The sequence below is a fragment of the Eulemur rufifrons genome, chromosome 2 (genome assembly GCF_041146395.1).
Source record: "Eulemur rufifrons isolate Redbay chromosome 2, OSU_ERuf_1, whole genome shotgun sequence".
NCBI classification, from domain to species: Eukaryota; Metazoa; Chordata; class Mammalia; order Primates; family Lemuridae; genus Eulemur; species Eulemur rufifrons.
Genome location: NC_090984.1, coordinates 14,254,481 through 14,282,221, shown reverse-complemented (window position 1 = coordinate 14,282,221; position 27,741 = coordinate 14,254,481). Strand labels below are relative to the sequence as shown.

The 27,741-nt window shown below is 47.2% G+C and overlaps 1 protein-coding gene across 4 annotated transcripts in view; it reads right to left on the bottom strand.

Moving 5' to 3' along the window:
* Positions 1-27,741, bottom strand: part of INSR (insulin receptor) — a 119,140-nt gene that overhangs the window by 51,160 nt on the left and 40,239 nt on the right. The window lies entirely within an intron of this gene.

Below are 27,741 nucleotides of genomic sequence, written 5' to 3'. Positions count from 1 at the left end.
GCCCCCTGGCGCGCGGGGGCTGCGCCCTCGGGAGTCCCGCGCGCTCCCGGGGGTGGGCGCTGGAGCTGGGGGCGCCGTGGGGAGGGTGGCAGGGACAAATCGAGTGTGCGGGACGCACGGAGCATCCACCCGGGTGGCTCCGGGCTGCGCGCGCGGCGCTGGGCGGGTGCCCGGGCGGAGACCGGGTCACCGCGTGGCAGCGCCCGGGACGGACAGGGGGCCACTCTGACTCCAGGTCTCACTCGGGAGGGGCCTAGAGAGGGGGCAGCGGCTCGCCAGGGTCACACAGCAAACTCCCCCACATCGCAGGGGGGAGGGTGGGAGGCGGGGAGGGAGGGTCCGCATGTCTGCACTTGGCGGGGCCGTGCAAACCTATTGTTCCCACCCACCTCTCGCCCAGAAAGCCAAGGAACGCACTCACAAATACATTACTAAAAATCTACAGGGTACGTTTTTTGGAGTGCTCTCCAGCCAGTGTTCTCGGGAGCATTTGAAGACTTGTGTGCCCTACCTCCAAAGTCACCATACATAGGGGAAATGGGAAATCGCGGCCAAATATACCTTTATTTACAAAATAGTCATTACAAAATTTTTCCTTTGTATGGACACTTTTGGGACACCCTGTATTTGCAATTCCAGCGAACGGAGGCAGAGAATAGGCATTGTCATTTAACCCCTACCACCCCCACCCCCGTTTTAAAATGTGCAATTGTTTGATGAAGCATACAAGGTCCAATCCATATCAGTTAATATTATTAAGTCTGTTATTCAAACAATCATCTCCATTAGAGACGGGGAAACTCAGGCACAGATGGGCTGCTTTGCCGATACCAGCTCAGCCAGCACTTGAGCCCAGGTCTCCCAGAGAGACTGGGACAAAGGGTGTGGTGTCATGGAATTATCCTGTGAGTTATATTCACCTGTTCCCTACCTCGTGCCACCCAGATCTGGCCCCATCGTGGTGCCGGAATGCAGAAATGGATGGACACCCCGTCCGCACCCTCCCAGGACACTGAAGACACACATAAGCCCCCCCATGAAGGGAAAGATGGTGTCTGTCTTGGTTATTAAAGCATCCCAGAGCTATGCACACAGTAGATGCACAATAAATCTCATAGAAAAAAAAAAAAATGCCGGGGCATTAGGTGACTTAGTCTTATGCCAGCAGAAGAGGAACAGTACTTGCTAATGTGTGAATCACTGGGGTTGTGTTCAGGGAACTATAAACAGTTCGGAGTTGATACAGGGTGAGTGGAGTAGGAGATTAGGTCAGAGAGAAAAGATGGGGACACTAAGAAGCCTGGACTTTACCCTACCAGAGGAGCCAAAGGACTTCAGACAGAAAGGGCACTACCAGATCCACATTTGGGGGTCACCTTTCTGGCTCTGTGGTGGATGGTTGAAGAAGGCAGGAGGCCGAGGGAACAGAGAGGAAAGAGGCTGGATTCTGAAGCCATAAGAAAGGTGGAGTTGTCAGGACTTATCAACTGGATGACGCCCAAGTTTCCACCTTGGGTAGCTGGATACCACTCGTGAGAGGAACAACAGACAAAAAAGACAGGTGCTCAGACTCGGACATCTGGGTTTCAGGTGTGGGGTTCAGGACGTCAAGGCTGAAGAGCCAGACTTCTGCACAAAAATGATTGTGGTTGCCAAGTCACGTCTCAAACCACCCTCCCACCCTCAGCTTGCTCCTGAAAGCTACTCACGCTAAGGTGCAAGGAACCCTCTTTCTTGTGAACATTGTTGAGGTTTCTCCTCATTCATGTATGTAACGCATACACATTTTATGCAACTAACTATGGGAGTAACTTTTAAAATATTGGTGAGCATCAGCCTACTCATGTTTTCTACTTCTCGAGTCAATATCAATTTTATAGGCCATTTAGAAATTAATGCTAAAAAGAGAGTGCAACTTATAAGATACAGACATAACTGTTTTCTGGGGCAAATTCAAAGCCTCAGTTTCTTGCAGAGGGAAACAATCTAAATAAAACTAGCACTTAAATCAGTAAAGGAAATTATTTAATGTTTCCAAAATTATTAGCAGAGCTTTCTTTATAACTTTTTATGGATTTCAAGTTCTATCTCTGTTTTTATTCCTCATATACATATAATATTTGTTCTATAGATAATATTCCAAATATATAATATTTGTTCTTACCCCCACACACACTTTTTCTTAGTTATACTACTTTGTTGATTCTTCCCTCTGAAACAGCACTGTCCAACACACTTTCTGCAGTAATGGAAAAGTTCTGTATCTGTGCTGTCCAGGTCAGGAGTCACCAGCCATGCATGGCCACTGAGCACTGGAAGCTTGGCTTGCTTGACTGAGAAAACGAATTTTTAACTTAATTTCCATGTGGCTAAAGGACTATCCTGTTCAGCAGGGCAGCTCTAAAAGACCCAGCTTTTGAATCTGTCAGTTCTGTTTGTTTTCTAATCAGCTCATCCCTGCTAATTTATTATTTCCTTCCTCCTGGGTAAGTTTGTTTCATTATTCATTGTCTTACTTTTGTGTATATCATCATTTAAAGCTCTGATCTGACTCCACGCCCCATCTTCATTGTGTTTAAATAGTTTATACTTGCAGTATTGATATCCTCCTTAATCAAAGCTAAGAGTTTTGGGTGTGTAGCGTTTTCTTTTTTTTTCTTTTTTCTTTTGGTTTTTCAAAATTATCAAATGGTAGGAGTTTGTCATGCATACTTGTTTCGTTCAGTTCTTAAAAATTAATTTCCGTGGAGTACTACTGAGCCACAAACAACAATGGCAAACTAACATCTCATGTATTATCCTGGTGGAGCTGGAGCCCATTCTACTAAGTGAAGTATCACAAGAATGGAAAAACAAGCAGCACATGCACTCACCATCAGATTGGTCCCAACTGATCAACACTTGTGTGTACATATGGAAGTGACATTCATTGGGTGTCCGGCAGGTGGGAGGGGGCAGGAAGGGATGAGTGAATTCACACCTAATGGGTGTGGTGCGCACTGTCTGGGGGATGGCCACCCTGACTCGGGTGGTGCAAAGGCAATATATGTAACCTAAACATTTGTACTCCCGTAATATTCTGAAATAAGAAAAAAGAAAAAAAATTTCTTTAAAAAAATAAAATAAAAATTAATTTCTAGCTATGCTTATTGCAGCCAGAGATGAGGGCCAGTGTAACGTCTGCTTTTTGGAATGTATTGGTTTGGATTTTTTTTTTAATATTTAACAGATGATTAATTTTTCTAAATATTCCCAGAGCACTTTAAAATGTGTATTGTTTGCAGAGTGCAAAATTCAGTCCCTATCTGTTACCACGATCTTATTAACCATACTATTCAAACTCCTTGTAGCCTAATTGAGTCTTATCTCCAGGATGGAGGCTGTGTTGGAGTTTCCCCTTCCCCAGTTTTCTCAGTGTCTCCTGATAGTTCCAACCATTTATTCTCTAAAGTTTAATTCTATTCTAATAAAGGATTGTCCTTTCAAACCATGCAAAACTCTGTTTCTCCCCGATCATACCTTGTGCCTTGAATGCTTTGCCTTATTTTTCTCTGTTCATATTTAGCCACATGTTTATGTTCTCTGTGTCATTTTTGGAATTAGGTATGACAATTTTCTAGTGGTGGGGAGAGAGAGAGAGAGAAACGCAGCCTCCATGGGAACAAGGAAGTGGAGATGGGGAATGACAGCGTCTGAATGGCAGGGCGGGTTTCCCTGGGGACAATCTCACCCATAAAAAGTTCCACTCACATGACTGATGGCTTTTCAATAACAAGTACATGGTAGTCTTGAATATGCACAGGTGGCCAGACGCCAGTTTCCAAGGAGCTGCTACATGCACCAGCCAGCAGAGTTTAGGGACAAGGACAGGGAACAGAAAAGATGTCCTCAACTCCTTGAGTACTAACGTTAACATTACGAAGTACTGAGTGTCTGCGGAGACACCATGAAATAGAATCCTAAGTCAGAATGAAAATACACCTATTTCAAAGTCCATCATGACAAAAAGGAGACAATTTTCAGCTTGTTTCCTGATGGAGATCAGTTTCTAAAGCCGGAACAACTGCTTTATTTTCCATTCTAGAAATTACATGAGGCTCTCCTGTTCCTGGGGCCACTCCTGTGTCCACCTGAGACACTGCACTTCTATTAGAAAAAGATGAAGTTATCTGATTGGGGGCGAGGGGAAGAATATATTTCTTGCCCATGATAATTTCAATTAGAGAAAAGAACAAGTTTGTCCTTTTGCCTCTGGGTCCTCAGACTTTCCTGGCTGTTTGGTTCCACTTTGCAAGTCTTCATCTACCTGAGCAAACAGCCCATACACCTGGAACTTCCTGGTTCCACCTCTGTGTACACTGCTGAGCCTGGGAGTACACTCAGGGAAAATGCAAGAAGGAAAATAAAACAAAAACAAAAACAAAAAAATTAAAAAATGCTTCCCTATCACACTGGATGCTGGATAACATCATCTAAGAAAGATGGGGACCATTTCAACACTCAAACTAAGTCACAGATACTTCAGGGAAACCGGATAGGGCACAAGAATGCTTATTGGTTAAAAAAAAAAAAAAAAAGCTTCTTTTATGTGCATGCTACAACCTTGAAGGAATTGTGTTTCCTCAACCAAGATCCACCCTCAGCTCTGGACTCAAACTGGTGATTAGAACCGATAGCATTCCACAGCCTAGAGCGGGGACTGAGTGCAAGAACATTTAGTTACAAATGGCACCGGCTCCAGCAAGTTCACAGGGGCCTGGCTGTAGCACACCTGGGTTGTTATATTAATAATTTCTTCAGAGGGTTATTCTATAAAAGCCAAAGTGTTACTTTCTTGCATTGAACAGCCAGAGAGTCACATGCCGACATTCTGGCTGAGCCTTCTGTCCTGCCCTAGGTGGACAGTCTGCCACACCTCCCAGCCCCTCAGCAGCCTGGGACAGGGAGAGTAGAATGGGCTTGGAGAAATGCTACATTGTCCAAATCTGCTCTCTTGAAACTCTCCCGTCAGAGCTGTGATCCACAGCTCCAATCACCAGAGTGTAGGGTACAAACAATTATGGCGTCAGGTGGACCTGGGTTTCTGCCAGATGTACCCACTTTCTGGTTGTGGGACTCTGCTTCCCGTGCCTCAGTTTCCCTTTCAGGGGCACCGTCAGAGTGCCTCGGGTTGACTTCAGAATCAGATGGAAAGATGCACAAGATGTGCTCAAGATGGCAACTGGTTCCTGCTTGGGCCCAAGAAAAGGATTTTTTTATTTTATTTTTTTGAGACAGGGTCTCACTCTGTCACCCAGGCTGTAGTGCAGGGGTGTCATCATAGCTCACTGAAGCCTCCAACTCCTGGGCTCAAGCAATCCTCCTGCCTCAGCTTTCCGAGTAGCTGGAACTATAGGTTCTTGCCATCATGCCCAGCTAATTTTTTAAATTTTTGTAGAAATGGGGTCTTGCTATGTTGCCCAGGCAGGTCTCAAGCTCCTGGCCTCAAGTGATCCTCCCACCTTGGCCTCCCAAAGTCCTGAGATTACAGGCATGAGCCACCGTGTTGGGCCCAAGAAAGGATTTTAAAAGGTGTTATCTGCACCAGCAGCAGCAATTTCAGTTACCTCATCAACTCAGCCTCGATTCCTCCACAAAATAGTGCTAACAACCTCCTCCATTCCATGGGGAAGACAGGGTGGGGTGGATTAGATGACCAAATGCAAAGCTTGTGCCAAGCAACTGTAGGTTCCTTCCCCTTGACGCGTTCTTGGGGACACTGTGTTCGTCCCGTTTTGTGTGTTACTCCAGATCATCCAGGCAGGCAGATTTGGTGTCACTGGTGACCTAGACAGGTGCCTCATCCTAGAAATTGGCCCGTCATGGTGCACCATTCAATTCACCAAATGCAAATATTACAACGGCTCTGTGCCAGGCAGCCCCGGGCCACGCACGGGAGGTAGGAAACTGCTGGGGCCATCCCTGCCCTTGGGGATCCCACAGTCCAATCCAGGAGGGTCACAGCCGGACGGTTCTGTATGTCCATTTGGGTCAGAACCCATGATCTCCCCATCTTCCCATCAACCCTCCGCCCACCTCTTCCCCAAAAGGAAACAGCCTTGCAGAGTCATCAAGGGATACATAAAACAGGCCGCGTGCTCTTGTCTAAAACCCAAATCTCATGTTGTAAAATAACCACACTTCCCGACGACATCTCCATGCCCTCTGAAACCACTTGGAAGCTTCTAGAAGCACTCACCCCCAGTGGCAGAACACTCCAGCCTGAAAGGGAAAACACAAAATGCCCAATTTTCCCCTCAGGAATCAAGATTTAATAGTCTCCTACAGAAACCATAATTTGAGGGCTCTTGGGTGCACTCCTCCCCAAGGTCTGTGATTATGGAATGCAGGGAATGGTTGGGAACTTGAACCTCCAGTGAGACTGGGCTCAAACTGAAATGAGAAAGACCCAAGGCAGGAGGTGACGCTAACAAGTCGGTTCACACGCGACACAGATACTTTGGGGAAACCAGATATAGCACAAGGCACACGGAAATTGGAAAGAAGGAAATTCTCACCTAGAGGAGAAATAAAGCTGCAATCTCAAATAAAAGATAGATCCACCCAGTTAAGTCTCCCCACCTTGGCTAAGGAAAGGAGAGTTGCAAGGAGCTTGGCCTTGGAAAGGGAATTATGATTTATGGAAAGCGATATGGGATTAAATCCTTCCTGCCCTTGTACCCCCAGAAAACCACGCTGTGTTTGGCTTCCAAACTTCTGCTTCTTGGAACTCCTCTAACGCAAAGACAACAACCCCCTCTGAGATGTCACTGATCTTGTGCCATGTAACCTTCATGTGGCTGCCAGGAGGAACCGCCAGTTTCAGCCTTCCGGGGTATACATCCTAATTCCACGCCTACTCACCTTGAGTCCCCCACTTTGGAGTCTAAACATCAAAGGTGTTCTTGGTTCTCACATAGAAACCCCCACCCCTGAATTTCCTTCCTATCTGTTTCCTTGGCACTCCGCGCCTCTGGCTCCATGTGATTCAGAAAGAGTTCCACAGGATGCAAAGATAAAATTTAATGCACTTTCCTTAGCAACCAAAGGAAAAAGGAAAAAAAAAAAAGAACCTTGGAAAATTAAACAGCAGATAGACAAATAGAAACTTGGCTTTAGAAAAATGGGGTCTGAGGTCTGACCACACACATGTGTACACGCACACGCACATACACACACGTACGCACACAGCATCACAACCTTGACCAGCTTCAGAGAACAATATTCTCAAGAGGCTGAGACACTAGCAGCCAGAGCCCCATGGCAACAGGGTGGGCGGTGGCTGGCTAAGGTAAGAGCCGGCTGATGGGGGCCAGAGCCAGCGACCCCTCCAAGAAAAAGCCAAGCAGGTAGCTGTGAAAACTGAAGAAAGGTGATGGGATGTGATGTTGGAACTGAGGCACTGCCTTCCTCAGACCTCACTTGGTACACTATTTAGGGTACGGCAGGCCAGCAATTGGAAGCTAAGGCCAGAGAATCAGATAGATTGGGTGGAATCTGCCACCCCCTGACGCTCGGGACATTGGCCAAGTGTGTTAATTTCTCTGAGCCTCAGTTTCCTCTTTCTTTTCAATTTTTATTTTCTTAGAGGGAGTGTCTTGCTGTGTTGCCCAGGCTGGAGTACAGTGGCACAATCATAGCTCACTGCAGCCTCGAACTTCTGGCCTCAAGCAATCCTTCTACCTCAGCCTCCCGAGTAGCTGGGACTCCAGGTGCCAGCCACCACGCCTGGTTAATTTTTAAATTTTTTTTTATAGAGATGGGGAAGGGTCTCACTATGTTGCCCAGCTGGTCTCAAATTCCTGGGCTCAAATGATCCTCCTGCCTCAGTCTCCCAAGTAGCTGGGATTACAAGCGTGAGGCACTGTGCCCGAGTTAGCTCTACGATTTAAGGGAAAAGAAATTAGCATTTTTACAGCCCTCCTCCCTGCTTCCTTTTCATGAGGCATCATCCTCACAGCACCTGACTCTGACTTTGCCAGCTGGGCGGCAAAGGCAGACCTCACTCATCTCACTTTAAAATACAGGTTTAAGTGAACTGTGATCAAAATTTGCAATGCCTGTTTCTATGGCAAGTGCCAGACAAAAAGAGAATTGGGAATCGAAGCAATAGTCCTGGCCATCAGTCTTCCCTAAATCCTGTGCCTCGGTTGTGGCACAAACTAACTGCACAATAAAAATCTGTTCCTTAAAATTGCCAGTCCTAAAATTTCCTACCTCAGGGCCTTTGCATGTGCAGTTTTGTTCCCTTAGAAGCCACTTTGCCCCTAGCTCCTCCCATAGCAGTTTCCCTGTTATCCTTTTGGTTTCAGTGCCTGTCCCAGCCTCAAGGGACACCCCCAACCACTCTATGGAAAGGTGTACCCCCTGTCCCCCACCCCATCTCATCACCCTGATGATGGAGTTCCTTCCTAGGACTTAATGCCACCTTGTCCATCCATTTGCTGATGTGTTTACTGGGGCACCAGACACCAGAGTCCAGTACAGAGCAAAAGCCCCACAGATCTCACCCCCTCCGACTGTCTGGGAGATGAAGGACACAGTCCATTCTGCTACAGCGTGGGACACGTGTATTCCTACAAATCACCTCGCCGATGGGGCAAACGGTCAGGGCACAGCACTCAAACACATTGTCCATGACATGTGACACGTAATAAAATCAGATAGGAAGCTAATGAAAACAGGAACGCAATTCTGCACAGGTCAAATGGTTAAGAGATACGTAACTGTTACAAAGTAGAAAGTCCCTGACTTGACCAGGGCTGGATGTTTTCACGTCGAAGACAGACAGGTGCAGTGTGTGGCGAGGGGGGTTCCTTTACACGCCACACCTGGAACTTAGACCCACAACTCATTTGAGTCTTAGCAAGAGCTTGAGCTTCAGATTATTAATTGAGTCTGAAGCACGCCTTGCAGAGACTAACGAATGATATCCCACCTCACCCCGAGCAGCCTGCAGAAGCCAGACATCTCTTTGGAATCTCTGGCTCTGCTCTTGCATGTATGCAAACATTGAGATCAACTCCATAAAAGTCGTGTATTTTAACTCCGTAACAGCTCTGCGTGGGTTTGGGGATAAAAATAATGTGCAGGTTCAAATACAGAACGCTGCCACCACGCTCGTCTTTGAATACTCCTTTATCCACCCTGCTCCAATGCAAAGAAAAAGGTCTCACCTCAGCATTCTGGGGTAGCACCCCCCCAAAAAACAAAAATGCCACACATGTCAAGGACAGTCACAAGGGGCTGGAAATGTCTGTTGATTGTGGATTGGATAAACAAATTATAAATGAACGTGGCCACAAAAGAAAAGAAGATTCAAAATGACCCCCAAGAAATGTTATTAAGAGAAAAAGCCAAGGAACAGGGCAGCGAGGAACGTGTATTTGTGCAAAAAGGAGGCAGGCAGGTGTATGGGGAGGGCAGACAAGCAAAGACCCTTCTTTTCCTTGTAAACAACTTTATGAATGTTTTTGACTACGGTGCGTATAATACTCCTTTCTTAAAAACTAGAGAGGAAGAATGAAAAGCACATTATCCATCCATACATGATGGAATATAATTCAGCCTTAAAACGGAAGGAAATTCTGACACAGGCTGCAGCGTGGATGGACCTTGGGGACATCATGCTCAGTGAGAGACGCCAGACACAGAAGGACAAATCCTGTGTGACTCCACTCACAGGAGGTCCCGGGAGGCATCAGATCCACAGAGACAGGAAGTAGGATGGTGGGTGCCAGGGGCTGGGGAGGGGGTGGGGAGTGAGTGTTTCATGGGGACAGAGTTTCAGTTTGGGAAGATGAGAAAGTTCTGGAGACGGAGGGTGGTGATGGTTGCACAGCCATGTGAGTGTGCTTAATGCCGCTGAACTGTGCACTTAAAAATGGGTAAGAGGGTGGACTTTATATTTTGTATATTTTACCAAATATAGAAAAAAAAATTAAAAATGAGCAGCAGACATAGATGGGTAGAAATCTAATGGTTTGAGCAATTAAGTGATAAGGTTCTAAAGTATCTATGTTGCCATCATTTAATTCAAGAAGGTAAAAGCCAAAAGGAAACAGGAGTATCTCTTCTCTCCTTGCCATCCACAAATTCATAGGAGAAACTCCCCCGGACTGAAACACACACAAATTTAGGAAATTGACGAAAACCTAAGGGCCAGGAAAGTATGATTTCTGGAGTCTAACTGCTTGGGTTCAAGTCCCAGTTCTGTCTTTTCGTCACTGTGTGACCACAGGAAGGGAACGCAGCCTGTCTGGGTCTCGGTGTCTTTATCTGTAGAATGGTCTCAGAAAACTATCCACCCTCTCCGGGCAAGGACTAGGGTGACATACATGGGACACTCGCCTCTGGCACAAAATTTAAGGCAGTGCCAAAACAGTCAAGAGAGATACTATTTTAGCATAATTTTTTTTTTTTTTTTTTTTTTTTGAGATAGAGTCTCACTCTGTTGCCCAGGCTGGAGTGCAGTCGTGCCATCATAGCTCACTGCAGCCTCAAACTCCTGGGCTCAAGTGATCCTCCTGCCTCAGCCTCCCCAGTAGCTGGGACTACAGGTGTGTGCCACCATGCCAGGCTAATTTTTTTTTTGTCTTTCTTTCTTTTTTTTTTTTTTTTTTTTTTTTAACAGTCAGGAGTCTCACTATGATGCCCAGGCTGGTCTCAAACTCCTTTCCTCAAGCGATCCTCCTACCTCAGCCTCCCAAATCCTTGGGATTATAGGTATGAGCCAACACACCTGGCTGATTTTTAAAAATATGGCATTAAAGTTCTGAGTTTTGGGGTGCACCCTTAAATATTGTGCTTTATGCCCTGATTCAGGAACTTTGATGAAACTGTTCTTGATACAACCAGGTAATTCTGGAAAAATTATCTCCTGGGGGTCCACTTGTTGGTGTTTTGAGCAATAAGCTAAATTCAGTTTTCGGCAGGTGATGCTGTGATCCAACTGCTCAGTAAACCCAGGTGAGGATTTTACTGCATCCTCCGCGTTCTCCAAAGGAGCCAGTCTCTGCAAAGGACGTGCATTCCACCGAACATTCTTAATGACCTGGGGCTTCGGGGCCCGGTAAATTCCAGATTTTATTATTAGTAACAAATTAAATTGACTAACAACAAAAGAAAAGTGCACAATTCAGTGACCCTGCGTGAACCAAAACATGCACAACCACATTTACACAGGAGCAGGGTAAATCGCCGGGCGGCTGCCCGCTCTCCCACGGACCCGAAGCTCTGGGGCTGGCAGCCGCGGAGTAGGAAGCTGTCCCCATCAGCACGATCTGGAACAATCCACAAAGCTTATCGGGGGAGATACCATGGGCAAATGGCAACAAACAGTTCTTCTGCCAAGCAGGGCTTTGGAGGCAATATCAGTTTGTCTGGGGCACGAGCAAGCTCCCCTCTTCTCCCGTTAAACTTGCCAATTCCACACCTGGTAATTCCAGGGCAGTTTCCCAAGTCACAGACTCAGATCAGGAAAGATCTTGGATGGGCTAGGCGCAGTGGCTCACGCCTGTAATCCTAGCACTTTGGGAGGCTGAGGTGGGAAGGTCATTTGAGGCCAGGAGTTCAAGACCTGCTTGAGCAACACAGCAAGACCCCGTCTCTACAAAAAATAAAAATTAGCCGGGCATGGTGGTGCACGCCTACGGTCCCAGCTACTCGGGAGGCTGAGGCAGGAAGATGGCTTGAGCCCAGGGAGTTCAAGGCTGTAGGGAGCTATGATTGCCCCACTGCACTCCAGCCTGGGTGACAAAAAAAAAGAAAGAAAAAACAAAACTCAGAAACACTCTGCGCAAGGGGAAGAAAGGTCTCTCCAAAGGTCTGCCCCTTCATTTTTGGAGCAATTTCCCATGTCTTCCCTCATTCCATTCCCCACAGCCATTTTGAGGAACAGGTTGGGGTTTCTCATTTTTCACAGGTGCACATGACCGTGGGCACACGGAGCTGGGAGATGGAACAGCAGGGCTTTCTACTCTGCTTTTGTGTTATGGAAAATCTATTCACTGACCATGGCCTAGACACACGTGTGCAAGATGTCAGTGTAGAGTTGGATTTTAAGACCCAAAGAGCACCATCTGTGGGTAAATGGATACATACAATGTGGTCCATCTATGCAATGATTCAGCCTTAAAAAGAAAGGAAACTGTGACACCTGCTACGACAACATGGTTGGACCTTGAGGATATGATGCTCTGTGCAATAAGCCAGTCACAAAAGGACAGATCCTGTGTGGTTCCACTCACAGGAGGTCCCTAGAGGTGTCAGATCCACAGAGACAGGAAGTAGGATGGTGGGTGTCAGGGGCTGGGGAGGGGACGGGGAGTTAGTGTTTCATGGAGACAGAGTTTCAATTTGGGAAGATGAGAAAGTTCTGGAGGTGGAGGGTGGCGATGGTTGCACAGCAATGTGCATGCGCTTAATGCCACTGAACTAAACACTTAAAAATGGTTAAAATGGTAAATTTTATGTTATATATATTTTACCATAATAATAATAAAAAACCCTCAAAGAACAATTATGGTAGCCAACCCCGTGCCAGGCATTGTACCAGGGCATCTGCATCCTCCTGCAAACCATGTCCTAATAGGGTAGGTCCTATTCATTATCTTTATTTTGTAAAGGAGGAAACAGGGAAGGTTCAGTAACTGGCTCAAGGTCACATATCGAGGACGTGGTGGAGGGAGCCAGGATTTGTACCCAGGCAGTCTGGCTCCAGAGTCTTAACTTCACATAGAGACTTCACTGTAGAGACTTCAAAACCCGGGCTTCCTAATTCTTAACTTCTGCCAACAGCCCCTGCCTTCTGATAAATTCTTTCCCCTTCCTTGTGGGTGACTCCGGCAGCTGCCTTCTTGCCACCAAGACACCCAAGACAACACGTGGGAACTGGGACCATTATAGGACCCCTGGGGGTGGGGAAGGGGCAGGGGGAAAACTCAAGGGGTTCCCAGCCCAGCTGGGCAGAACCAGGATGGGGCGGAACTGACCAGACCCGAATAAAGAGCTCAGACTCCAAGGACAGGCAGATCCAAGTTCAGTGACCAGATCTGTCCTTCTGTGAAGGTGGACAAGTGAGTCAACATCCTCCAGCCTCAGTTTTCCCATCTGTAAAATGGGAGTGGGCAGGGGCGGTCATAGAATAACCCCCGCATGGCAGCCCGATTAGAAAATGAAAGATGCTGCAGTGTGGAAGGCAGCTAGAAAAATAAACAGACCATGGCACGGCGATATATCCTATTACAAAAGGAAAAAGATCCCTAAAGATCCTAGGTGGATTCAACAGCACAAACAGAAGAAACCCAAGAACTAAAAACGGAACAAAAATAGTCAAGAGAGCAGATTCTCTAAGTCTGAGAAGTGGTCATAGTTACTATGGGGTTTTAAAAAGGAAACAATAGCTAATAAATAGGATATAGACACTTGAACTTCCCCAAACCAGGACTGGTTGGCTGTGATCAGCCTGCCCAGGCAGTCTATGAATCAGCTCCTTAATAAATGCCTTTTAGGGATAGGAACTGGAGGAAGCCCTTTTCTCTTTGTCATTAAACTCCTTACTCATCTGCAGGGGGAAATTCAGTTCTAGGAAAGAAGCAGGTAGGAGAAGAAACATCCCCCCACCATCTCCCCACCCCAGAGGGTGGCAATGACCTCCTTCCTCCCTGGGCCCCGGAACTCTGTTTCTTCCGATGCCTTTTCGTTGACTTGCACGTCTGCTGAGATGCCTGGTTCATATTTCTCCCCCCCGTGCCCGCCCTGCAAAAACATTTGCTGAACAAATAAACCCAACGGACTGCAGGCAACAGAAACCTCAAGACGCCTGGGTCGCAGACCGCCTGACCGGAGGGAACCGGTCCTTGGCATTAAAGTTAAAAGTTAAAAGCCTTCTCCAAGGTCACGGAGCCAGGTCTCTCCAGCCTGGCCTGAGGTCCCCATGCCTGTTTACCCAGGAGAGAAAATGGCATTCTCTGCCATGGGGCCGGCTGTCCACGTGCGAGATTTCAACACCACGTCTGGCACACGGTTGCCCATCTGCAAACACTATCTTATTTAATCCACTCAGTGACCTTAAGAGGGTGATATGATCATTTATCCCTCCTTTTTTTTTCTGGAAAGAGAGAGACAGAGTCTCGCTCTGTCACCCAGGCTGGAGTGCAGTGGTGTGGTCATAGCTCACTGTGGGCTCAAGAGATCCTCCTGCCTCAGCCTCCTAAGGAGCTGGGACTACAGGTGCGTCGCGCCATCAGGCCCAGCTAATTTTTTTAAAAAAATTTTTGTTGAGATAGGGTCTCACTATGTTGTCCAGGCTGGTCTTGAACTCCTGAGCTCAAGCGATCCTCCTGCCTTGGTCTCCCAAAGTGCTGGGATTACAGGCCTGAGCCACCGAGCCTGGCCTATTCCTCTTTTTATAGAAGAAGGAACAGAGATGTTAAATAGCTCCCAAGGTCACACAGCAAGGAAGTGGTACAAAAGGGATTTGAACCCAGGACCACAGGCACAGTAGTCTGTGCTTCTTCGTGGAAACACCAATGAGTTCAGACACTCCCAGACCTTGTCCAAATTGTCGAATGTTTCAAGCGAGGACAGCAGAGAAGGTCATGGTTTCTCGTATTTTTCCCCTTGTGTCACTGTCTATATCTGGGGTTAAGAATCACTCCTAAAACACCACAACGATCTCCCAGGCTCTTGATCCCAGGCTGTTGCCGCCGCCACCCTCATCTGCTCATTCAACACCCTCTCCCCCTTCCGCTTAGGCATGACTCGAAAGGGAAAAAAAAAACAATCACCAAAAAACCCCGTAGTACAATGCTTTGCTTGGAGACATCGCAACCCCTGGAAACTAGGGGAGCCTCTTTTTCTGATCACACCCCTCATTTCTGCTTCCTTCTCCTAACGTATTCAAACCAGGAGGCCCAGCCCTGTTGGGAAATCCCGGTGGGAACTGAGACAGGTTTCTAATCTCATGGTGTCACGTCAGGGGAAAGTGGTGAAGGAGGAGGAAGTCACTGCTACTTTGAAACCCTAGACAGAATATTGCTCCAGGTCCTGGACCGTCCCCCCTGCCCCCAGGCTCTGTGATACAAATCAGAAAGCCCCTGAGACATCCCTCTCCCCACTGTGTGCCAAGAGCTGGGGGGAGACATTGGGGGTGCCTGAGAGGGGGCACAGTGGCAGGATAGACCCCCAGAGCACGGCCACCAGCCACCCAGTGGGGATGTCCCTGGGCTCTGGGTTCTAAAGTACAGGCTGCCTGTATCCGGGAACAAACTGCCACAATCCAGAGGAGCCACTGCAGGTGCCCCAGAACACACAGCAAGGCCACCAAGCTGCAGGGCCCCCAAATCCACCGCTCACCAAGCCTCTGCCCTGGCAACTGTCGGCTCTGGCTAGAAACCCACCCTGGGGGGGCGGGTCTTTCCAGCCCTACATGCTGGGTTCTCCCCCTGTATTCATTTCCTCCTGCTGCCATACCAAGCAACTGCAACTGTCCAACAATGTCAACGTATTATTTTCTTACAGTTCTGGAGGTGAAAAGCCTGAAATGAGTCTGAAGGGGCTGACATCGAGGTGTCGGCAAAGGACTGGTTCCTTCTGGAGGCGCCAGGGAGAATCTGGCTTCTAAGGTGCCCACTTCGTCTCCTTTCCTTTTGCAAACACGAACAGACAAACAAAACAGAAAAGTCACAAAGCTAAGACAGAGAGTTCCCGGGTACCCTCTACTCAGCAGAGGTAAGTCCCCCAAAGTGACACAGAAACCTGGCACCCAAGAATCTGCTGCTTGTGTTAGTCCCAACGTCTTTCTCCGCGGCGGGAGGACGGGATGGTGGGAGACACTTGACAGTGTCCGGGGACATTTCTGATTGTCAGAACTAGAGTGGGGCTGGGGTACTACTGGCGTCTAGTAGGTGGAGGCCAGGAATGCTACTAAACACCCTAGAATGCACAGGACAGCTCCCCACCACAGAGACCAATAATCCAGCCCCCAACAGCCACAGTGCTGCGGCTGAGCAACCACGGAGTAGACGCTACTATTTTACAAGTGAGGAAATCGCACTGGAGAGAAATCAAATGGATTGCCCAATGTCACCCAGCTCCAGAGGGGCAGACTTGGGGTTAGACGCCGTGGTTGTTTTTTGTTTTGTTTCTTTTCTTTAAATATTTTTTTCAGAGATTCTGCACATTGAACTCTTGGCTTTTTGTTTGAGCAAAATACAATCTGAGGGAGAATCACAGGGAACAGCATGTGGGTAGAGGGAATGGCGTGTGCAAAGGCTCAGAGGCAGCGGGAAGGAGGCCAGTGAGCTCCAGCACAGGACACCATGGCAGAGAGGCAGGTGACTGGCTTGTTGGTGGCAGCAAAGGAGAGACATAAACCATTTGTTCCTCTGTAAGCAATAGCTCTGTGTGGTTTTCAAATACATTTGAAATGGATTGAAAAAAAAAAAAGACTCATAATGTCACAACAAGAGACATGAGCAGAGGCTTTGCCAGGGTTCCCAGGTCCTGGGGGTATGACCCAGGATATAGAATAAAACTGCAGGGGCACCTGCTGCAGGGACCAGATATGCATGTCACTACCCCTTGACCACAACCTTCCCAGTCTCTACACGGGCAACCCCATCAGCTCTCTTTCAGCTAAATTCCCCTCACTGTATCTCCAATCTCTGTCTCGTAAGTCTTTCATAGTCCAGTCAAGTTCTCACAATTCTGCTCCACAGTATGCACCATTGGCTAAATTTCATTCCAAACATGAATGAACTTTCAAAAATCTACATATTATGTGATTCTATGGACAGGACACCGTGGAAAAGAAGGGGGTTGTTACCACCAAGAGGCACAGGAGAATTGGAAGGCGGAAATGTTCTCTCTCTCTCTCTCTCTCTCTTGCTTTCCTTCTCTTTGGGTCTCGCTCTGTTGCCCAGGCAGAAGTACAGTGGCTATTCACGGGCACGATCATAGTTCACTGCAGCCTCAAACTTCTAGGCTCAAGCAATCCTCCTGCCTCAGCCTCCCGCCCGAGTAGCTGGGACTACAGGTTTGTACCACCACGCCCACCTCTCTTCTATATCTTGATTGTGGTGGTGGTTACGTGACTACGCATTTGTCAAAATCCAATGAACTGTATTCTCAAAAGGATAAATTCTACTTAATGTAAATTAGACTTTAATTAAAAATTTTTATTTAAAAAAATTTAAATGAATGAATGAATGGAAACAATCAGCTCGTAAGGCCAAAGTAGCGAGACTGGCATCTGGCCCTGAGCTCCGAAGTTTCTGGCAGCTTCCTCCTTCTTGCACAGGGAGACGGTCCCTTGTGGTCACCTTCACGTGACCTTCTGGGTGTTGGGGACAAACTACAAACTCTAGGACAGTGTAGGGACTTTAAAACTTAAAAACTTTGAAACTGAAGTTCATTGTACTTCAATATCAACAGCATAGGATAGAGTGTAAGTCCTGAAGCCGTTGATGTGGTTCTTTCTTCAGCCCCTGATCTCCCGCCCTCTGCCTGTTTTGCAAATAAAGTTTTATTGGAACACAGCCACACCTGTTCATTCACTTCTTGTCTACAGCTGCTTTTGTGCTACGGCAGCAGAGTGGAGGGACCACAGCAGAGACCCTATAGCCCGCAGAGCCAAAAATATTTACTAGCTGACCATGCAAAAAAAGTTTGCGTGGGCTCTTGGCATCACACTGTCTGAGTTTAAAATATGCCCTCTCTAGCTGTGACCCCTTCTGCAGGTGATTCAACTTCTCCACCTCCCCATGTCTTCCGGCCAGAACGGTGGAATAATAGTAACACCCACTTGATAAGGTGGTTGTAGGGTTCAAGTGAAATTAGGCACATTAAGGACTCAGCCCTGTGCTTGGCACATAGCACCTGAGAAACATTCATTACTGACATTTTTCTGCAGAACACCATTTGGGGAAGGCTGGGTCACAGTCGAGGGTGGGTTGAAGGCTGGAGGACGCTCTGAGCCCATGTCCTCAATAAATGAGCAGAGGTGACCGGCACTCAGCTGAGAACATGACGAGAAAGGAAAGAGGGCGGCGGTGCACGGGAAGAGAAGGGACTTTTCCTCACCATCTGGCCCTGCTTGGCACTTTAAGCTGCAGCCTGTTCTCAAATCCTTGGCCTCTGATGACCTCGAGCTGTCTTGGCCCTAAATCCTAACCCTGAACCTGTTTCCTCCTTACTCCAATAGAGGCCTGACATTTGACATGTGTCCCCCAACCCCCACACCCATCTGGCTTCCCAATTTGATGGTGATCATGCCCACCCCTTGCTCTTATGGGGGGAGAGACGGTTATGTCCTTGGGGGGGGGGGGGCAGGCCGGAGGTAACTGTGCTTCCTTGGAGGAGGCTACAGGTACAAGGAAGCCTGTCTATTACTACAGGGACGGGGGACAGCTCCCACACAGAAAGGGCAAAGAGGGAAGTCAATGCAAAATGATGGCTAGAACTCAAGCGGTTACCATACCCCGGGCACTACACTGAACATGTCACAAGCATTAATGCCTTCATTTAATTCTCACCCAAACCAAGAAATGGAAGTGTCTAGAGAAAGAAGCCCAACATAATGACACAATGGAGCATTTTGGGAGGTGACCACTGTCAAGGATAAGTTAAAGAGAATTCAATAGGTGTGCAGGCTCTAGTGTAAAATTCTGCTGCAGGGTGGAACCTAGGGTGACCTGGGCACACTGTGATGTGTTAGTCACCCTAGTGACCCAATTCTGGCCTCCGGGTATTGGCTTCTGGCCAATTCTAGGAGGAGTGGGAGGCCAAAGTCAGCGCAGAATATGTGCTTCTTTTTCAGTGAACTCCTATTCACCCATCAAAACCCAGTGCAAAAGTTCCCTTCCTCTGTAAGGCAGAGTATAGCAGGAAAAGCTAGGGTTCTGAAGCCAGAATCTGAGTACAAATCCTATCTCCATGAAAAGACTGTTAGGAGAGCCATGTGTCTGGTAGACAGCACAGTCTCAATAACTGTATACAGTTGGTGCTTAATAGACAGTGGCTTGTATGGATGTTCCCATGTGCTTTAGAGCCCTTAATCTGCTCTATCTGTTACTCTGTTAGATCCAGAATTCCCCCAACTTCCCTCCTCTGAGCCACCAGACAGACTGGAACACAATTTAAAAAAAATTAAAATTAAAAAGTAAAAAAGATAAAGTCTTATAACATGTGCAAATCAGTTAAGGCAAATCTCCACTTCAGTCTTTCTCCATTCACCTCAAGTCCTGACACCAAGCAGGGCTGTTTTCCCCTTGGCTTTTCGTCTGCCAATAATTGCACCAGAGCCCAAACAGCGGCATGCAGCAAGAAGTAAACAGGAAAAGTTCTGAAAACCCATTCATGGGCAGCTCCAAGGTGTTAGGACACCGGGGCCGGTGTGCGGCCGAGGCTTCAGCCGTAAGGACAGGAGCCCCCCACGAAGCCGGGGAGACTTGCTGACAGCCCCCCTCCAGGCGACCAAGCCACATCTCGACCAGAGGAACCAGAACGCACAAAGACAGACACTGTCCCAGCCGGAGGACGACTGGTCGGTCTGGGGGGTGGACACTGCAAGGGGTGAGGAGGCCGTGAGACGTGCCTGTCCCGAGGAAACGCGCTGTGCTTAAATATAGCGCAGAGGGTGTGGATGGAGCTGGTGTCTGAGGGTGGCGAGGGTCCCAGCTAACCAAGGGCAGGTGGGCTTTTGCACAAGTCATCCAAAGCCCTTTTCATACGGTCGTGGGGCTATTCAGGAAGCCTCCAAGCCCTGTTAAATATATCCAGGTTCCACTTGTCTCTATATTGGCTGAGGAAGGCCAGAAGGGAGGCTGTCCCCATATGCCACGTGACACTCAGAGTCTCTTATGCAGCCAGCACTGCTCCAATTGCTAACCATTTATTCCTCCTGACAACCCGAGGAGCTACTGTCATCCCCATTTTATGGATGAGAAAACCGAGGCACAGAGAGGTTCAGCAACTTGCCCTTGGTCACACAGCTGGTGAATGGCTGAGCCACAGTGAGACACTCAATCAACGTTACTGTGGTTCAGTTGCCATCGTGGGTATAAGATGATTCCTCAGGGGGAAAACATCAATGCTGCCTTTTCGGAAAACATCAATTTCTCCAGATCAGCTCAGGGGTGTCTGAGTTCCCTGCCCCTACCCTGAGCCAAATAAACTTGAGTGGCGCCCTGGGCTTCTCCAGTGTATGAGGTCACCGATTAGGTGTTTTTGACAGGTGGCTTCGTAGAGGGCAGGACCTGTCTGTTCTGTTTCCCCGCCACTCTGTCTTGACTTCCTAGTGCAGCACCCGGGAGATACATAAACCCACCGGTGTTCAATGGTGGCAGTCATAGTTCCTCAAAGTCTTTGGTCCCCTGAGGGTGGGCATGTTGCTTTTGTTAGCAACACGGCAATGCCAACCCACTGGTTCTACACACATGGGGCTGACGACTGGCTCTTGGTCTCCATTCCATGTTGCATTTTTCCATGCCGTGGAAAGGAGTAGGAAATAGCTGCAGCGTGGTCCTCCACCCACATTCCACCATCCTAATCCAGCGGTTCTCAAACAAGGATGATTCTGCTCACCAGGAGACACCTGGCCATGTCTGGAGACATTTGTGATTATCACAACGTGGGTGGGAGGTGCTCCTGGATGCCAGGGATGCTGTTCAACACCCCGCAGTGGCCAGGATGGCCCCACCCCAGAGAACAAACTGGCCCCAAATGTCCACAGTGTCAAGACGGAGAAACCCTATCCCAGATGGGCAACCCTGCATCAAAGACAACATCACAGCATCCCTAACTTTGACACAAAGTTAAGGAGAGGCCCGGCGCCGTGGCTCACGCCTGTAATCCCAGTACTTTGGGAGGCTGAGGTGGGAGGATTGCTTGAGGCCAGGAGTTGGAGGCTGCAGTGAGCTATGAACGCACCACTGTACTCCAGCCTGGGCGACAGAGCAAGACCCTGTCTGAAAACAAACAAACAAACAAACAAACAAAGTTAAGGGGAAAGTCTCATCTTTCAAATAGCTGGCTGTATACACACACACACACACACACACACACGCACATCCAAAAGAGGAGGTAAATCCTAGAAACCAGCCCAATTTCATCTCTATACACCCCTACTCCAAACAGGTTTCCAAATTGCAAAACGCTGATTAAAAAATCCTTTAAGCTGATGTGACAACCATCTCCCTCCCCGCCCCGATTCTGCTACTCTTAAGCAACATTACGGCGGCTCCACTTGGACACTGGAAATATGTGCCAGAGGAGACATATTACGCTAATTTCCTTCAGTAAACAGTTCAGATCTTACCTTGGAAACCAATGCAACAAGGAGAGTCAGCCACACACTGTGTGGAATCCTTTCGTCTTGACTTGAAGCATCAGACATCCTGTCATCTTCACTCTCAGAGTGGCAAACACACATGTTTCTAGAATGGCTTGAGTTGTGCAACATATACACCCTTCATTTATTTTCAGTAGGCTTAGTGTGAAAAATGCATGAATTTGTTCTTTGCTGCCAGACAGTCCCTCTGGGACAGAGAGTTGCATGCATGTTTGCATTCTTGCCTAAAGATCACTTGCATGTTTTCAGAAGCATGTTAAGAGTTTTGTATCAACTCTAGCCAGCTTAGAGCAACTCCGAATGTGGGTCTCGCCTTTCACCAAGAGCGCCAGCAGATTGCACATCCTCTTGCAAGTTACAAAACTATTTCTCCATCAAGCCGCACAGGGTTATAGATTAAAAAAGCAGCCCACCCCGAAGAAAACCACAGTGGCAGTACAAACTGTTTTGTTTTTGTTTTTCCTGAAAACCGACATGTATTACCCATGATTAACATGGTATCCTAAAAGGTGTGTTTTTTTTTTTTTTTTTTTCTGTTTCTTAACATACCAGAAACAAGGTAATCTGAGACTGGTATCTTCGTGTGAAGGTCATATTTTGACACATAAACTAGAGTGGCATCACCCAGAGAAACCACCAGCTAAACCTGAACTAGACTGTCCCAAACATGGGGACACTCTCAGGGCCCAAGAAGCAGCCCCAGAGGGTCCCAATGGGTCCTGCTTACAAAGGCCACTTTTTGCCACTGTTGTGCAGGGTGGTTCTGAAACCCACTCTCATTCCAGTGAGGACATGGGGTCTGGAGCGAGTACCTCCTCAAAATAAACCTCACCATTTGGCACGAGGCAACAAAACAACACTCCACTGTGCTCAGACATTGGGTTGGGGGTTTACAGGCTTATTTTAACAGCTTAACAGCTTCACAAAATGAATCTGTTGTTCTCATAAATGGACAAATGTCATTTGTATCTTGGAATATATGAGACAGTCAAGAGTTCATGATTGCACCCCCATTCTCTCATCGAGGCTGAAAACAGGAAGGTCAAGAGTATTAACAATTATATAATTACCCTCTGCCATAAAACAATTGAGGCATTCCACTCAAATCAGATGTGAGCCGGGCTGACCGCATTCAACCCTTGTCATTGAACACTGCTCTGGAAGTTCCTGCTGTAACAAGGTTAACAGCAATAACTGGCGTAATTATTGGCAAAGGGCAGTGAATCATCATTATCTGCAGATGCTGTGATTATAGAGTTGGGAAATTGAAGGGAATCAACTGTATGGCTTTCAGAACTAGTAAGTATTTAATAAGGTAGCTGTGAATAAAGAAAACACAATCCCTGTCCCCTAGTCTGGAAAAGAACCACTTTTAATGATTTTTAAAAATCTCTCTTATAGACAGGTGGGGCAAAAAAAATCTCTCTTATATTAGATAGATACATGGATAGATGGATGGATGGATGATGGATAGATGGGTGGCTTGATGAGTGAATGGGTGGATGAATGGATGGATAAGTATAGGTAGATGAATAGATGAGTAAGTAGATGAGTGGATGGATGGGTAGGTGAGTGGATGGGTGGATGAGCAGATAGGTGGGTGGATGGATGAGTAAGTGGATGGATGGGTAGGTGGGTGGTTGGATGGATGGATGAATGGATGGATGGATGGATGGGTGGTTAGGTGGATGGATGGATGGATGGTTGGATGGATGGATGGATGGGTGGTTAGGTGGATGCATGGATGGATGGATGGGTGGTTAGGTGGATGGATGGATGGAGGGATGGATGCATGGATTGATAAGCAAAAGGAACAAGGGAGGGAAAGACAGAAAGCCAGCCAACCTAAGAACAATGCTCACAAGAATTGGACAAACTGCGTCTGATGAAAAATCACAAAACATTTCTAAGAATAGAAAGAACCCTTGGAGAAATGAAGAGGAAATCCACGACATAGGATGGTACAAGTATACATTGTCAAGATGTTACTTCTCTCCAAATCAATTTATAGACTTAATATCCCACAGTAAAACCCACAAAGGGCCTCTGGGTGTGGTTGTTTTCTCTCTCTCTCTTCCCTTTTTCTTTCTTGGAACTTGGCTACATTTTCTAAATTTTTGGAAGAATAAACAAAGCTAGGGTGCTTTCAAAAAATGAGAAGGAAGAATTACTCTGGAAGATACTTTTACAATCACTTTAATTGTGACATGAAGGGGAAAAGAAATGAGAAGGTTGATGGTTTAGAATAAATGGCTCTAAAAGCAGACCCTGCTAGATAAAAAAAAAAAAATACAAGAAAATAAAATAAAAAAGAAAATATGGGCCGTCCAACCCACGAAGATGCACAAGTTGAGTATGTCACATCCCCACTCTCAGCAAAGGTACAGTAAACCCCTTTGTGTGTGAAAAGCACAAAACCATTAGATGGATGCTTCCTACACATAGGATGAGAAAGAACTTTCCAGAACAGAAGCAATGGTGACATCGCACGTCAGAAGGCGGATAAGGAAGGTGGATAGGAGCACAAGTCCAAATTGAGGAGATTTAGGAGAGGTGAGTGTCAACCGATTCACTTCTCAGAGAAAAAGTTCATAGTCATCCACTAGGGTGGCCATAACAAAGTACCACAGACGGGGCGGCTACAGCAGAAATTTATTCTCTCACATTTCTCGGAGACCAGAAGTCCGAGACCAAGGTGTTGGTAAGGTTGATTCCTTCCGAAGATTGTGATGATGAATCTGTTCCCCCCTTTTAATAAGGACACCTGAACTATGGGATTAAGGCTTGCCCTAATGACTTCATTTTAACTTGATCATCTATGCAAAGACCCTATTTCCAAATACAGTCACATTCTGAGGTCCTGGGGGTTAGGACTTCAACATATCTTTTGGTGGGGGTACAAAATCCAACCTGTAACAGAGCCCAACCACTGGCGCCACTGTGGGAAGGGTCCCCCGGGATGTAGCAGGCACCACTTCCCACTCACAGCTAGTCCACGAGTGACTGAACTCAAATCCCACCTCTCCCCGACCTTCCCATCCGACAGCCCCCAAACCCCACCCCAGGCAGACTTAAAAGAGCCCATTCTTTCCGCCCAATAGACCCGCATTCCCCAAGCTTTTATCCACTGAATGTCACTGCTGCCTGCCACGTTACAGCCACTAAGTGGATGCTGAAGACAAAACATGAAAAGGCCACACAGCCCTCCAAGTGGGACAAGATGCTTCCAAGTCTGCCAAGGGCTTCTCGACACACTGCAATGAAATTCCAATTTGTTCCCATGCTCTACAGTTTATTTCATTTTATTTTTTTTTTAATTTATTTTTTTCAATTGTGGTAAGATATATATCATGTAAAATTCACCATCTTAACCATTTTTAAGTGCACAGTTCAGTGGCATTAAGTCAATGCACATTGCTGTACAATCATCACCACCCTCCATCTCCACAACTTTCTCATCTTCCCAAATTGAAGCTCTGTCCCCATGAAACACTCACTCCCCACCCCCTCCCCAGCCCCTGGCACCCACCATTCTACTTCCTGTCTCTGTGAATCTGACGACTCCAGGTACCTCCTGTGAGTGGAGTCACACAGGATGTGTCCTTCTGTGCCTGGCTTCTCTCACGGACCACGATGTCCTCAAGGTCCATCCACGCTGTAGCCTGTGTCAGAGCCTCCTTCCTTTTTAGGGCGGAATCGTATTCCAGTGCATGGATGGACCACATTTTGGTTATTTGTCTGTCGCGGACACTCTGGTTGCTTTGGTCTCTTGGCCATTGTGAATAGTGCTGCTATGAACATGGGCGTGCAAATATCTCTTTAAGACCCTGATTTCAATTCTTTCAGATATACACCCAGAAATGGAATTGCTGGATCATACGGTAATTCTACGTTTAACTTTTTGAGGAGCTTCCACAGTTTTTCCTCCAGCGGCTGCACCAACTTACATTCCCACCAGCAATGTACGAGGGTTCTGATTTCTCCACAGCCTCATCAACATTTGCTATTTTCTGTTTTTATGATAATAGCCACCCCGGTGTGTACGAAGTGGCATCACACTGGCCCACAGTTTATTGGTGTTTTTTTTGTTGTTGTTGTTGTTGTTGTTTGTTTGTTTTGAGACAGAGTCTTGCTCTGTCACCTGGGCTGGAGTGCAGTGGCATCATCATAGTTCACTGCAGCCTCCAACTCCTGGGTTCAAGCGATCCTCCTGCCTCAGCCTCCTGAGTAGCTAGGACTATAGGTATGAGCCACCTCACCTGGCTGTTTTTTTAATTTTTTTTACAGACATGGTCTCACTATGTTGTTCAGGCTGGTCTCAATGTCCTGGCCTCAAGCGATCCTCCTGCCTCAGCCTCCCAAAGTGCTGTGATTACAGGCATGAACCATCTTGTCTGGCCCTGACTTATAGCTTGTTAACAGCACCCATCCTTTCCCTGCTAGAATGTCAGCCTCACAAGGGCAGGACGTTTTATCCATATTATTCTCGGCCACATCTTCAGAGCCTAGAACAGTACCCGGCACATGGCAGGTGGATAGAATGCAATGGCAATGAATCAGCAGCTTGGGTAGGGAAGACAGATTCAAAGGCCATTTAAGGAGTTAAAGGGGCAGGACTCGGTGACTGATCGGGGCGGGGGATGATGGGGAGATATGTTCCCAGCTGTAGGTTCAGGTCAGGTTGTGAGCTCATAGCAAGGGCTACAGCGCATCCTGGCGTGGTACTGATTTCTCTCAGCTTCAATTTCTTCCTCCACAAACTGGGAATCGTAGCAGTGTCCACCTCTTTGCGACACGGAGGAGCTGGCTGCCAGCTCACTGCATGGTACTGCACCCTCTAGAAACGTCAGCTGGGGGCCTCCCCTAGGAGAGATTAAATCAGACTGTTCCTCTCCCAGCGTTCCTCCAGCACGCCCAAGAACCTCAGAGGTCTATGCAGAAGAGAAACTATCTAGGGAATGTGTTTTCAACAAAGCCATTGCCAAAGAAGCACGTGTCTACAGCCGGAGCTCTGGCTTTTAAAAGCTCCCAGCCTCCCCAGCCTGGCTCAGGCCACGGGGAAACCTACTCCTTTCCTTTCGCCGGAGCCAGGACTCACACACCGGCCCTCTGAATTCCAGAAACCCAGAATTGCCCGCTTATTCAGTACAGCCTGAGCTGCCAAGGAAACTGGGAAGTAGGCGATCTCCGTGGAACATTCTGGCAGCTCAGCAAAGGGGGGGTGGGTAATAGTTCCTGATCCTGAACTCGCTTCTGTGAATATTGTTTTCGTTCAAACACTTTGCGTTGTCGCCGCAGCATTCAAAGTCGCCGGGTGGCAGGGCTGTCTCTCCGCTGCCCAAAAAACTGCGGTGCATACGTTTACCCTCAAATTCTTGCGTTTTGAATCCTAACTGCTCATGGCAGTGAACCTCGTCCACCACAAGCCGCCAACATCGCTTCAGCTTTTCAAACACTTGTCTTAAGCTGAGTCTCAGACTCGGTCACATGCAACAGTGTGAGAAGCCCAGAGTGACAAGAATCTTTCATTACCCATTTCTTTCTTTACTCTCCTTTTCAAATAAAAAAAAATGAACACTAATAATGAATAACAAAGGTGACAATGGCAATAACGTAACATGCCTGGGGGGAGAAGGGATTCACTAGAAAGGGGCAGGAGAGAACTCCCCAAGCTGAGACAATGTTCTCGACCTTGGTTTTGGTGGTGGTTACACAAGTGTATGTTATTCATCAAAATTCATTGAACTGAACACACTTAACGTCTGTGCGTTTCATTGACTGTTATATATCTCCGCTGCTAAACTTAACCAAAATGAGTAACAGTAGCAACAATACAACCACAATGAACTACAATGTAACTATAATAGCAACAATGTATCTACCATGTTTATCATTCTTGCATTGTCTTCCTTGACCCTCACAAGTTTATCATACATTTTGATTCCCATTTTACACATGAGGGAACTGAGGGGTCCCAGAGAATTCCAGGAACTTGCCCAGGGTCCCAGAGTTAATAAGGGGCAATGCCTGAATGTGGGACCTTTATAGAGGTCCAAGTACCCGACGCCTGAAACAAAAAGGTTGCAGTAAAAATTCTACTGATGGGGGAGTAAAGTTTTGTACTGTGAGCAGAAGTCTGTTGATGTATTCAAAATGTGTGCAGCACTTGTGCCTGGGTCAACATTTAGTTGTTAAAAATAGAGTCTGGGCGGTCATTAAAAAAAAAAAAAAGTTACCTCTGGGAGAAGAGGGAGTTATGATTAGAAAGAGACATGCAGGGAAAGTTCTAGGGAGCTGGGATTGTTTCACTACTCAGCCTGAGTCAGATTCTCTTTATCACGGCTTGCTAA